A 10,737-nucleotide genomic window follows, 5' to 3' on the forward strand; every position below is an offset into this window, starting at 1 on the left:
GGGGTTTTAAATATACCTTTTAATGATGTGTTTTTATGTGAATTCCAATTGATCTATACCTGCAAAGCTGGGTTTTTGCGTTATTCAGTAGATCCATATCTATATATTTCCATAAATTATTTATGTATACCTGCAAATACAGGGTTTGTATGTCTTATTCAGTTGATTAATACCTGCAATGCTGTTTCCATGTATTTATTTGATCTATAACTGCAGTGCTACGTTTCATATACTATTGTATACCTGCAAATACAGGATTTGCATGTCTGATTCTGTTTATTTGATATATACCTTCAGTGCTGAGATCACAAGTGAATTTCAGTTGATCTATACATGCAAAGCTTGGTTTGTGTGTTAATGTGTTGATCTATACCTGCTATCGGCAACTGGGGCTAATAATATATATGGGCAGCAGGGGCATCAATACACAAGGGGCAAAAACACTAAGGGGGGTATAAACGACAATGCAGTGTGAAAAATCCATCCTGATGTAGACGTCTGTGACGTAGATTGTGTCCTGCTGTTTGTGTGTTTTTGGTTATCAGTGTAGCAGAGCCTGTCCTCGGGTGTGTGTGTATAGGTGTTGGTGTGGCAGAGCCTGTCCTGGTGTGTGTTTGGATGTTGGTGTGGCAGAGCCTGTCCTAGGGTGTGTGTCTGGGTGTCAGTGTGTCAGAGCCTGTCCTGGTGTGTGTGTGTTTGGATGTGGGTGTGGCAGAGCCTGTCCTGATGTGTGTGGGTGTCCGTGTGGCAGAGCCTGTCCTGGTGTGTGTGTTTGGTTGTCGGTGTGGCAGAGCCTGTCCTGGTGTGTGTGTCTGAGTGTCGGTGTGACAGAGCCTGTGTTGGTGTGTGTGTTTGGTCATCTGTTTCCTGGCACTTAACTTACAGTAGGAATTATTTAATTTATATTTATCCAGAGATAAAATGCCCTCCTGAAGTTGTAGTGACTTCAGGGGACAAAACGTTCAAGGCCCTGAAATCATTTAGTGGAAAAGTTATTTATTGTGTTATAATATTTATTTCAAGGATTAGTCGCACTCAATTGTGGCTTCAGGCTTCCCATGTTGAATGATCAAGTATTATTTTAGCCCAATAACAAAAGTATAATTCCATAGCACATTACTTTTGGAAATTATGAATGCCCCCCCAGTTTGACTGTGGTATCTTGTGTGCCCCCCCCTATATATTGTTTCTAGAGTCGCCACTGGCTGGGCTGACCATCAAAGGGACAATCAGATAAGAACCATTCAGCCCATCTAGTCTGCCCTAAAAACCTCATCCCTGTCTTATATTCAAGACGACCTTATGTCTGCCCCATGCATGTTTAAATCCCTTTACTGTATTAACCTCTAAATACATAGCGTCAGAACCCCCCCCCCATCACCCTACTCCAAGCATGCTCCTGACTGGTGGTCAAAGGGTTAAAATTCTGTTAAATCTGTCTGCCCTAGACCCGAAATAGCGATAACCCCCCCCCTTAATGCCTCCCGCAGTTAATTATAATGATATATCTAATATCCCACTGCTGCCATCAAAATGATTTAAAAAATAGGGTGCCTCGGTCCCTCAAGCCAAGTAGACTAAAAAAAAACAAAAACACAAAATATGCTTTGCAGCAATATCTACCAATAAATCCAATTACCAATAAATCCAACTACCAATAAATCAGTGTAATCGGGTAAAAGGAGTCTTTACCAGAAAAAGGCAGAACTTAATAAATTAATTTTTATTATGAATTTAAAAAAAAATACTCACACTACATACAAAAAACAAACAAACAAAAAAAACAGATAATAAACAGATGATTTAAATCAAACAGATGAAAATAAAAAGGAGAAATGAACAGAAAGCCTGACTACTCACTTGGAGGGTGAAGTAACGGAGTTTCTGTCCGTAGGGCTCCGGCCACTCACTCTAAATTAGATCTTGGCCACTAGTAAGCTCACTAGACAATTTCCCGACCTTGGATTTATACCTTCTCAGTTCATTGTAAGTTTCCAAGCCGGCCCAGGAGTTGTGTCGGCTGAGAGAAGGCGTACATATCGGAACTATAAGTGACCTCCCCCCTTGTATTAAAGAACAACACCAGTCCAAACGGAGAATTTTGATTTTATTTTCTCTCCTGTGCTCGCCACAGAGATAATTCTTGCATCTAGTAATTTTTTGTAAATGATGAAGTCCATAGATATGTCACTCAATACCACAGATGGCACAAAGTCTCCCAAAGTGCTTGGCCCTACCATCCCTACCGGGTAGCAATTTCATGTATGCACTACACAAATTGGCATGACACCCCTATTAAAATTTTAAAGTGTGCATGCATTATGGTGTGTATGATGGCCAAGGTGTCCCTTGAGCTTGCGAGCTACTCTTTGTTCTGGTGGCCCTTGTGAGAAGAAGGGAGAGAACTTCAGGACAGGAGCTTTCATGCACAATGCCGGCTCCGTCAGTCTCTGAGACACAGATCTCAGCTTCCCCGTGGGAAAACAATGCCTTCTATTCGAATCAACTGCGCTCATTGCGAGACTAAAGCTACCACCTCTAGGGGGTTTCGATATGTTTAGTAATGCTAAAAATCCCAAAGGTGATATGGCCTGGACCTAAAATTCCCACATGAAAGGTGCACCTGCCATGTCCACATTTATTATCTTGTTTATAGCGTTAATTATTGTGTACTTATCATGTCCTTGAAAATGTAAAGTAGCAGACAACGATCTCAAGTGCAGAGGGACTTCCCCTGGACCATTAATGAGTAATGAAGCGTTCAAATTACAATTTATGTCATCATTTAAAAAAACTAAAAAGACATGGCAGCAAGAGCTGTGCAACGTAGCCAAATATTTATGTGGTCATTATTATAAAGTCGTCGTTAATCAGATTTTAATTACCATACATTTTGGGGAAATTCCAGCCTAAAAGGTGTATATTTCACAATGGCACACGCTAGCCGTCATAAAGACTTTAATGCATATGATGGCTGCGTGGACCCTTTACATTTTCATTTTAAACCCCCCCATATGCATTTGCCCCCCCCTCCAGTTAGATGCCATGCAGGGGATGTCTCTTTCAGACCCCCCCTACAAATGCATTGATGGCGCTCCTTTTGATTTCAACAGGAGTGCTTTCCAGCCACCGATTGGCTACTTCAAGAAGCCAATCAGTGGCCAGATTAGTCAGACCATGAATGAGTGCAGCAGCTGCAGCTTCTGTGTCGCTGATTAAGATATCGGCAGTACCGTGGGAGTCGATATTAACAGAAGAACATTTTCGTGTATCGGCATGCCTCAGACCGAGAAAACACTAATTATAAGTTACGCTACTAGAAAAACGTAGGTGCTAACCCTCCCGATTTAACTGCTCAATTATCAAAGATGTAGCGGCGCGGGGTATCAATCTGTCTGAGGTCAGCCATCGACGCTAAACTAGATCATAAGAACAATTGGGTTGAAAAACTATGATGAAAAATATCAAGAAATCAAACTTTTTATATTGTTATTTTTCTTTTTTTTCGATTTCTTAATTTTTTTATTTGAACGGTTTTTTAACTACTTAATTATCAAAGATGTAGCGGCGCGGGGTATCAATCTGTCTGAGGTCAGCCATTGATGCTAAACTAGATCATAAAAACAATTGGGTTGGAAAACTATGATAAAAATGATCAAGAAATCAAACTTTTTATATTGTTATTTTTCTTTTTTTTCCCGATTTCTTAATTTTTTAATTTGAACTTTTTTTTTATTTTTTTTTTAACATTCCATTGTTAGAATATGTTTACAGTTCGAAAGTTCGTATTGTCGACATCTAAGTCTGTCCGGTTTTGTTTTTACGACGCGTCGTAACTTTTTGAATATCTTGTAGAAATGGACAGAATGCTGCCTGAAAACCAAACTTATAAACTTTTTATACACCGTATAAAAGTAAATTATTTATGATCTCATACAATATGATATAACTATCGGAAATTCTAATTTCAGAGAGCGATCACGCTAAAAAAGATCTTTTATAGGGATCTTCAGCATTCCGTCGCCAGTGAGCTGTTTAATTATAACACAAGATCTAAAGAAGCGGTGGACAAGTCCAGTCCTCGAGGGCCACAAGTTTTGGATATTCCAGCTTTAGCAGAGTGATCCCGATTACATAAACCCTAAATTACTTGTTATTAGGTGAGGCTACACAGAATCCCTGGCCGGTGGGTGGTCTGGAGTTGTCCACCACTGCCCAAGCAGTAGAATTACGACTATTGTACTATCTGATGAACAGAGTATTTGTCTATTCTATTAACATATAGCAAGCACGATATGAAGCAGGACCATACCTTGGCAGAGCGCCCCATGTTGCCAATATTTTGGGGTTTTCCACTGTTTTGTCTCATTTAAGTTGGGTTTTCCACCATCCCTCGCTGTCTCTCAAGGAGCAAGGAGGTCTGTATCTGTGTTAGTACACATTTTCCTTCTTCTGGACCCAAGAGAGCCAAGAATCTGGAAGAACCTCCGCAGGATATGACAAGCCGCTCCTATTCAAATTAGGGCTTGGCGTTGTCAGAAAATTAACACGTTAATGTCTAGGTTCTCAGCCTATCCACAGCTCTACCCGTCAAAGTGCTCTTTTGTCGTTCCTTTTAGAGGACTAAAATTCTTCTTTAGAATGCTCTTCTTTAACCCAATCAAGGACAATGTGGACCAAGGGTTGGATTCTACTAACCGAGATACATTTCTATATGATAATTTCAAAATACTAATACTTTCTAGACCTCAACAGAACAATTTTATCTTAATTTACGTGCAGACAATTAGTTCCAGGTCTATCTTTTGGACGTCTTAGTCTTTGAAGATGTGTTCCACACTTAAACATATTTTATATTCAAAAATACAGGGACTTGTCTATGATCTCTCAACCAGTTATCTCCTGCTAGCGGCCAACGCGTTTTACCGCGTGCACCTAAATCTTTAACTCTGGAAAACACGTATGCCCTTTAACCGCAACCCTTACCCGGTCGATTTTCCTAATAGGAACCCGGTTGCTAATCTTGCATGACCAAAAACACATAAAAAAAACAAAACAAACACAAAAAAAAACCACAGTGGAATTGTGTAAAATATGCCCCAAAAAAAGAGAACAGATTGGAAATTGCAATCTAATTATATTGAATGTATATGCCATGAGCGAATCACCACAATGCACAGCATTATACATTATATACTATACATTATATACTCAACCAAGGAGATGTTTGCCTCTCATGTAGTCTCAGTAAAGTAAACCTGTTTTACGGTTTAACGGCTGATCAGACTTACCGGCTCAGAGAGATCAGTGCAGCGCTAGCTTGAGGATGTGTTGGTTTCATGCCATGCCCCTACTGCAGCTCTTTTATGTGCTCACCATTGGTATTTAAAGAACAGCCTGCCTGTCGGAGCTGAATTGGATTTCCCCTGTGTTTTTCCCAGGCGAGGGCTGTCAAATTTTAAGGTTATGGGGAGGGCAAAAAATCTCAAATACTGTTATCTAGAACGTGTTCAGCCGACACCATGCATAATGTACGTTATCCATATCCATCCAACACGCAGAAGCCCATAGGGACTGCATAGGTATCCCAGGAAAGCATGGAGAGGATCAGCTCAGCGTGCGCAAACTGAAGCCACAAAATCACTACAAACAGCGTCCCATAGTTACTGCAGCCAAGAAGATAATTAACCCCTGTCTGGTCTCTGTGGCACCCCTTTCCATTTTGGATCTGTCATAGGTGATCAGCGCGATTGACAAGGAGGTGACTGACCTGTACTAGGTGGACGGTTCTCCTGCGTTCTACCTCCCTCGGAACAGCTGTAAAGGCAGATATCAGTGCCGCAGTGGCTCTGCTCCTTGTCTTCGGGTGTTAAAAGGCTCTAGAATGAAAGTGAAAGTACGTTCAGACAATAAAGGGAAAAAAAAAGCTACAGCGGGCCGTGGTCGTATGGAAGGCAGGCACAGAGATACATACCCGGGTCGTGTTCTAAGATCTGTCTTGACCCATACCTAGGATGAGGATGGAAGACCACCATGGAGCAGAAGAGCCTCCATGTCTGGTTCCAGCTAGTCCTGGACAGTTACAGCCCTTGGGTTTCCCGGTGCGCCTCTGCTCTGTAATTCCGTTGCGGAGATCGGAATTCCCTTATAATTGGTCAATTAACACCACGTAGGTCTATGACTAACAGTAGCCTTTATAGTGGCTGTTGGTATGCATTTAGGGGAACAGACGGAGATCTTATCATGCCTTGTTGTAAACAATAGAGCGCCTCTGTCTCAATCACTCAGAAGGACCCTCTGACTAATATTGCTCCATGTAAAGGGACTTCATTAGCATCGCCATACATAATCACCTCAGTGTGGTGGTTGAGTTTGGAATGGAAACAAAATATCACTTGATTGCCCGCAATGGCAATTTACTGATCTTGAAATAATGTGATGCAAAAGATATTGTTAGGACATTTACTGAAAGGGCAGTAGATAAGTGGAACAGCCTCCCAGCAGGTGGTAGAGGGTAATACAGTGAGGGCATTAAACATGCATGGGATAGGCATACGGCTCCTGAATCTGAGACGAGACCAACGACTGATTAAGGTTTGAGTCTTTACAGCACGAAAAACAAGCAGACTAAACGGGGGCCGAATGGGGCCGATCTGCCGTCACAGTCTATGTTTTTATGTGGTTGGACAGCGTTTCCTAAATGTTAAATAGCACAAAGTACACATATCCTTAACCAGCCATCCCCAAGTATTCCCCCCTCTCTTCTTCTTTTCTTCCTGTTCCAGAAGTTTTTTTTGTTTTTTAGTTTTTTAAATCTGTAAAAATAATTCTCTATTTTTTTTTCAGTTTGTGATGTCATGTTCACGTTGCCACGTCACGCAGTGCCACACTGTTACATATGATAAGCTCTTCTAGGGCTTCATAAATTCCACTTAAGGATTTTAGGTGATATTAACTTAAACACTAAGATCTCTCAGTGCAGAGACGGGCATGTACAGTACAGCTACATTCGGGGGGGGGGGGCACACATATATTATCCCCTACATAACGATCTGGTGAAAAACAATCTTAGTTTAAAGAGGATGTCCCATGAAAAAAACATTTTCCCCTTGAATGTAAACCTTAGCACTGTATGCAATATAATCCCCCCAGTGCTGTATACAGTAAAAAACCCCAGTGATGTATACAGTAATATAACCCCCCAGCGCTGTATACGGTAATATAACCCCCAACACTGTATACAGTAATAACTCCCAGTGCTGTATACAGTAATAACTCCCAGTGCTGTATACAGTAACAACCCCCAGTGCTGTATACAGTAATAACCCCCAGCGCTGTATGCAATAATAACTCCCCAGCACTGTATGCAATATAATCCCCCCAGTGCTGTATACAGTAAAAAACCCCAGTGCTGTATACAGTAATATAACCCCCAGCACTGTATACAGTAATAACTCCCAGTGCTGTATACAGTAATAACCCCCAGCGCTGTATGCAATAATAACCCCCCAGCACTGTATGCAATAATAACCCCCAGCGCTGTATACAGTAATAACCCCCAGCATTGTATGCAATAATAACCCCCCAGCGCTGTATACAGTAATATAACCCCCAACGCTGTATACAGTTATATAACCCCCCAGTGCTGTATACAGTAATATAACCCCCCAGTGCTGTATACAGTAATATAACCCCCAGCACTGTATACAGTAATATAACCCCCAGCGCTGTATACAGTAACAACCCCCAGTGCTGTTTACAGTAATAACCCCCAGTGCTGTATACAGTAATATACCCCCCAGCGCTGTATACAGTAAAAAACCCCAGCGTTGTATGCAACAACCCCCCAGCGCGGTATACAGTAACAACCCCCAGTGCTTTATACAGTAATAACCCCCAAGCTGTATACAGTAATACAGGTTAGCATTGACACAAAAACTTTTTTTATTTCATTTTGTTACAATAAACTTTTTTTTCTGCAGACCTGGATGCCGCCGTTGCTGTCAGTCAAGTGATATTTTGGGTGACTTTCTCGGCTCAAACACCACACTGAGCTGATGCTTTATGGCAATGCTAATGGAGCCCATTTCTCCATAGACTTTCATTAGTCACGGCACGGCTGGGTGATTAAGACTGAGCCATTCTATTGTGCCCCACAGGCAGTATGATACGCAGTCGAGGTGTTTGTCTAGTAGATTGGGGTTTAGATAACGGAGCCAGAACTGTAAAAGCTGGAAATAGTTTCAAAAAGTAAGCACAGTAAAGTTGAAAAATGATTAAGAGATACTAAACAAATAATAACTTCTATAAACTGGGATGTCAGTATACGTCGCTATCAGATGATCTATTTATGTATTTAATGGAAATAACAAAGAAACAGCCAGACAAACACGCAGACATGTGATACAATTACCGCTCCTTCTTGATCAACGCCACGTAGACTCAGAGGGAGAGCGTTGGAGCATTAGAAGGATATATAAACATAGGAAGCCCACCTCCTTCGGCTGGACATTCCACCCATAGCCAATGTTTCGCTGACCCTCACAGAGACCAGGATGATAGGTTGATAGGTCATTGCACCGGGGAGGGAATGGAAGTGACCAACAACCTTAACTGGTTCCAACTGGATAGCGCCATGTGCTCAGCAGAGAAGAAACTCCATTATGGCCCGAGGCCAGATTTACTGAAAGGTTACACCTTAACGACCTTCTTGTGCCCTTCAAATCCCTGCATCAGAACACTTAACCGTTTATTGGAATAAAGATGGCTGCTAATCCTCCTTCCCCTAGTTACATAGTGACAAATATCGATGGGAGTTCAAGAGAATGTTCACAAGGAGCAACTCTCGATTGGAATCCTGAGGTGTATTAAGAGGACAATTAAGAGGACTTCTTCTGTTATCAAATCCATATCAAAGTGGGAAGGTCTATGTTTGCAGAGCATGTTCGGAATGTATATTGTAGGTTTAATAACCACTAAATTCCATGTTGATTAGTACAAATTCTAACGGACACCGATCCTCAAGATTGTAATGTTGCGTGCCGGGCTCTCTCCATCTAATGTAACATAGTAACATAGTTCATAAGGTTGAAAAAAGACCAACGTCCATCAAGTTCAACCTATATACATATTGTGTCCCTACTGTGTCGGTTTGTCTTTGTCTGTCAATTCTTGTCTTGTCATAAACTGTTGGCACTATATAAATAAAAGATAATAGTAATAATTATTCTTTATGTTCTTATAACTTTGTAGCAAAATGTTGCCAGTGTCGTCAAGAGAAATACTATCCACCCCGACAGTATTCCAGCATTTATCTGCACATTCTTACAGGAAGGTCAACAAAGAAAGACCAAGAGGAGCCTTCATATAAGCCCCTCACTGCTCAGGCTTAGAATACCACCTTGGAACGCACCTTCTGCTTGATGGTGGAAGTGTGACATCATGGTGTCGTCTGGATTAGGTCATACTCGGTTAGCCTTGTGAATTTTGGCAAATATGCTTTTGCATTAGCCTAGGGCACGCTTCTTCTTCTTTTTTTAGTATAGTACAGTAATTATTATGCTGTATACAGTTAAATTCTAACTTTTTGTGCTAACTTGTGGAAACACAATAGGAAATTGCATTAACCTTTCACATGGAATGCTGATTAGAGAAGGCCGAGTGGCTGCCAAAAACAACCAGAAGTCCTTTTTGACAAAGCTGGTCAGGTCATCTCCAATGCCAACATTAATATTGCAATATAGAATATGAACCCGTTGTACAAGCTTGGTCTCTTACAATAACACAACTAGAGCTGCTATTATAAACATGTATTTTCCGTATATTATATTATGTTAGAATAATAGTTTTCATTATATTATAGTCTCCATAAAAAAAAATTATGTTATTATTATTATCTTTTATTTATATATCGCAAACAATGTACGCAGTGTGTATATGTTCAGTCATGTATAATAAGAAACATAGCAGAGCACATATACAGAGATCTTCTCCAGCTGCTGTGAGCGTTAGCACGATAGTGGCCACGGCTGCGGTTTGGTCAACCTTACCTTGAAGAGACAATCTCGGGGGGCTAAACTGAGCGTCGCAAAATGGCAATGGAGGTCTGTGCCGCAACAGCGTAACCAGTCCAAGATGCCCACTGCTCAAAAAAGTGGGGCGGTAGGGCCCGCCGGGAAAGTGGGACAGTTCTTAAAAATCAGAACCATGAAACTGGGGCTTTTGGTAGGTATGACATTATGTGATCTTCTGTCCATCTGGAGGGTAAGTCCACCAAAACCTTTCTTGAGCTTTGCATCTTTTCCCTTGATACTAGGAACCTAGAGACACGAATGGAATATCCGGAGAGAGCCTAACTTCAGGTTTTCTCTGGTGGCTTTCACAATTAGATTGATGGAACTCCATAAAGTCAGGCTTCATTACAACTCTCGGAAGACAAAAACATAGGTCATAAATTAAAAGAATTGCAAGGTCCATCTTGGTTAATAAACTTCCTGGCAGGTTTGCGTGGCAAATCAAGAGTTTAGAAGATGAATAATGATTTGTATTGACACAATTTATGAGCACATTTCCAGCTGTATCCATTGGTCTGACCTTTATGTAGAAGAATTATGAGCTCCAGGAAAAGATGGAGGAAGTGAGATAGAAGGATTTGGGCCACAAACAAAATAAACTATGACCGTTTGCACACACTTTTCAATGCTTATTGACTTTAATATGTGGGGGGATGGGAGTCAC

The sequence above is a fragment of the Sceloporus occidentalis genome, unplaced genomic scaffold, assembly GCF_023333645.1.
Source record: "Sceloporus occidentalis isolate IW3139 unplaced genomic scaffold, rSceOcc1.0.p SCAF_252, whole genome shotgun sequence".
Classification (NCBI taxonomy): domain Eukaryota; kingdom Metazoa; phylum Chordata; class Lepidosauria; order Squamata; family Phrynosomatidae; genus Sceloporus; species Sceloporus occidentalis.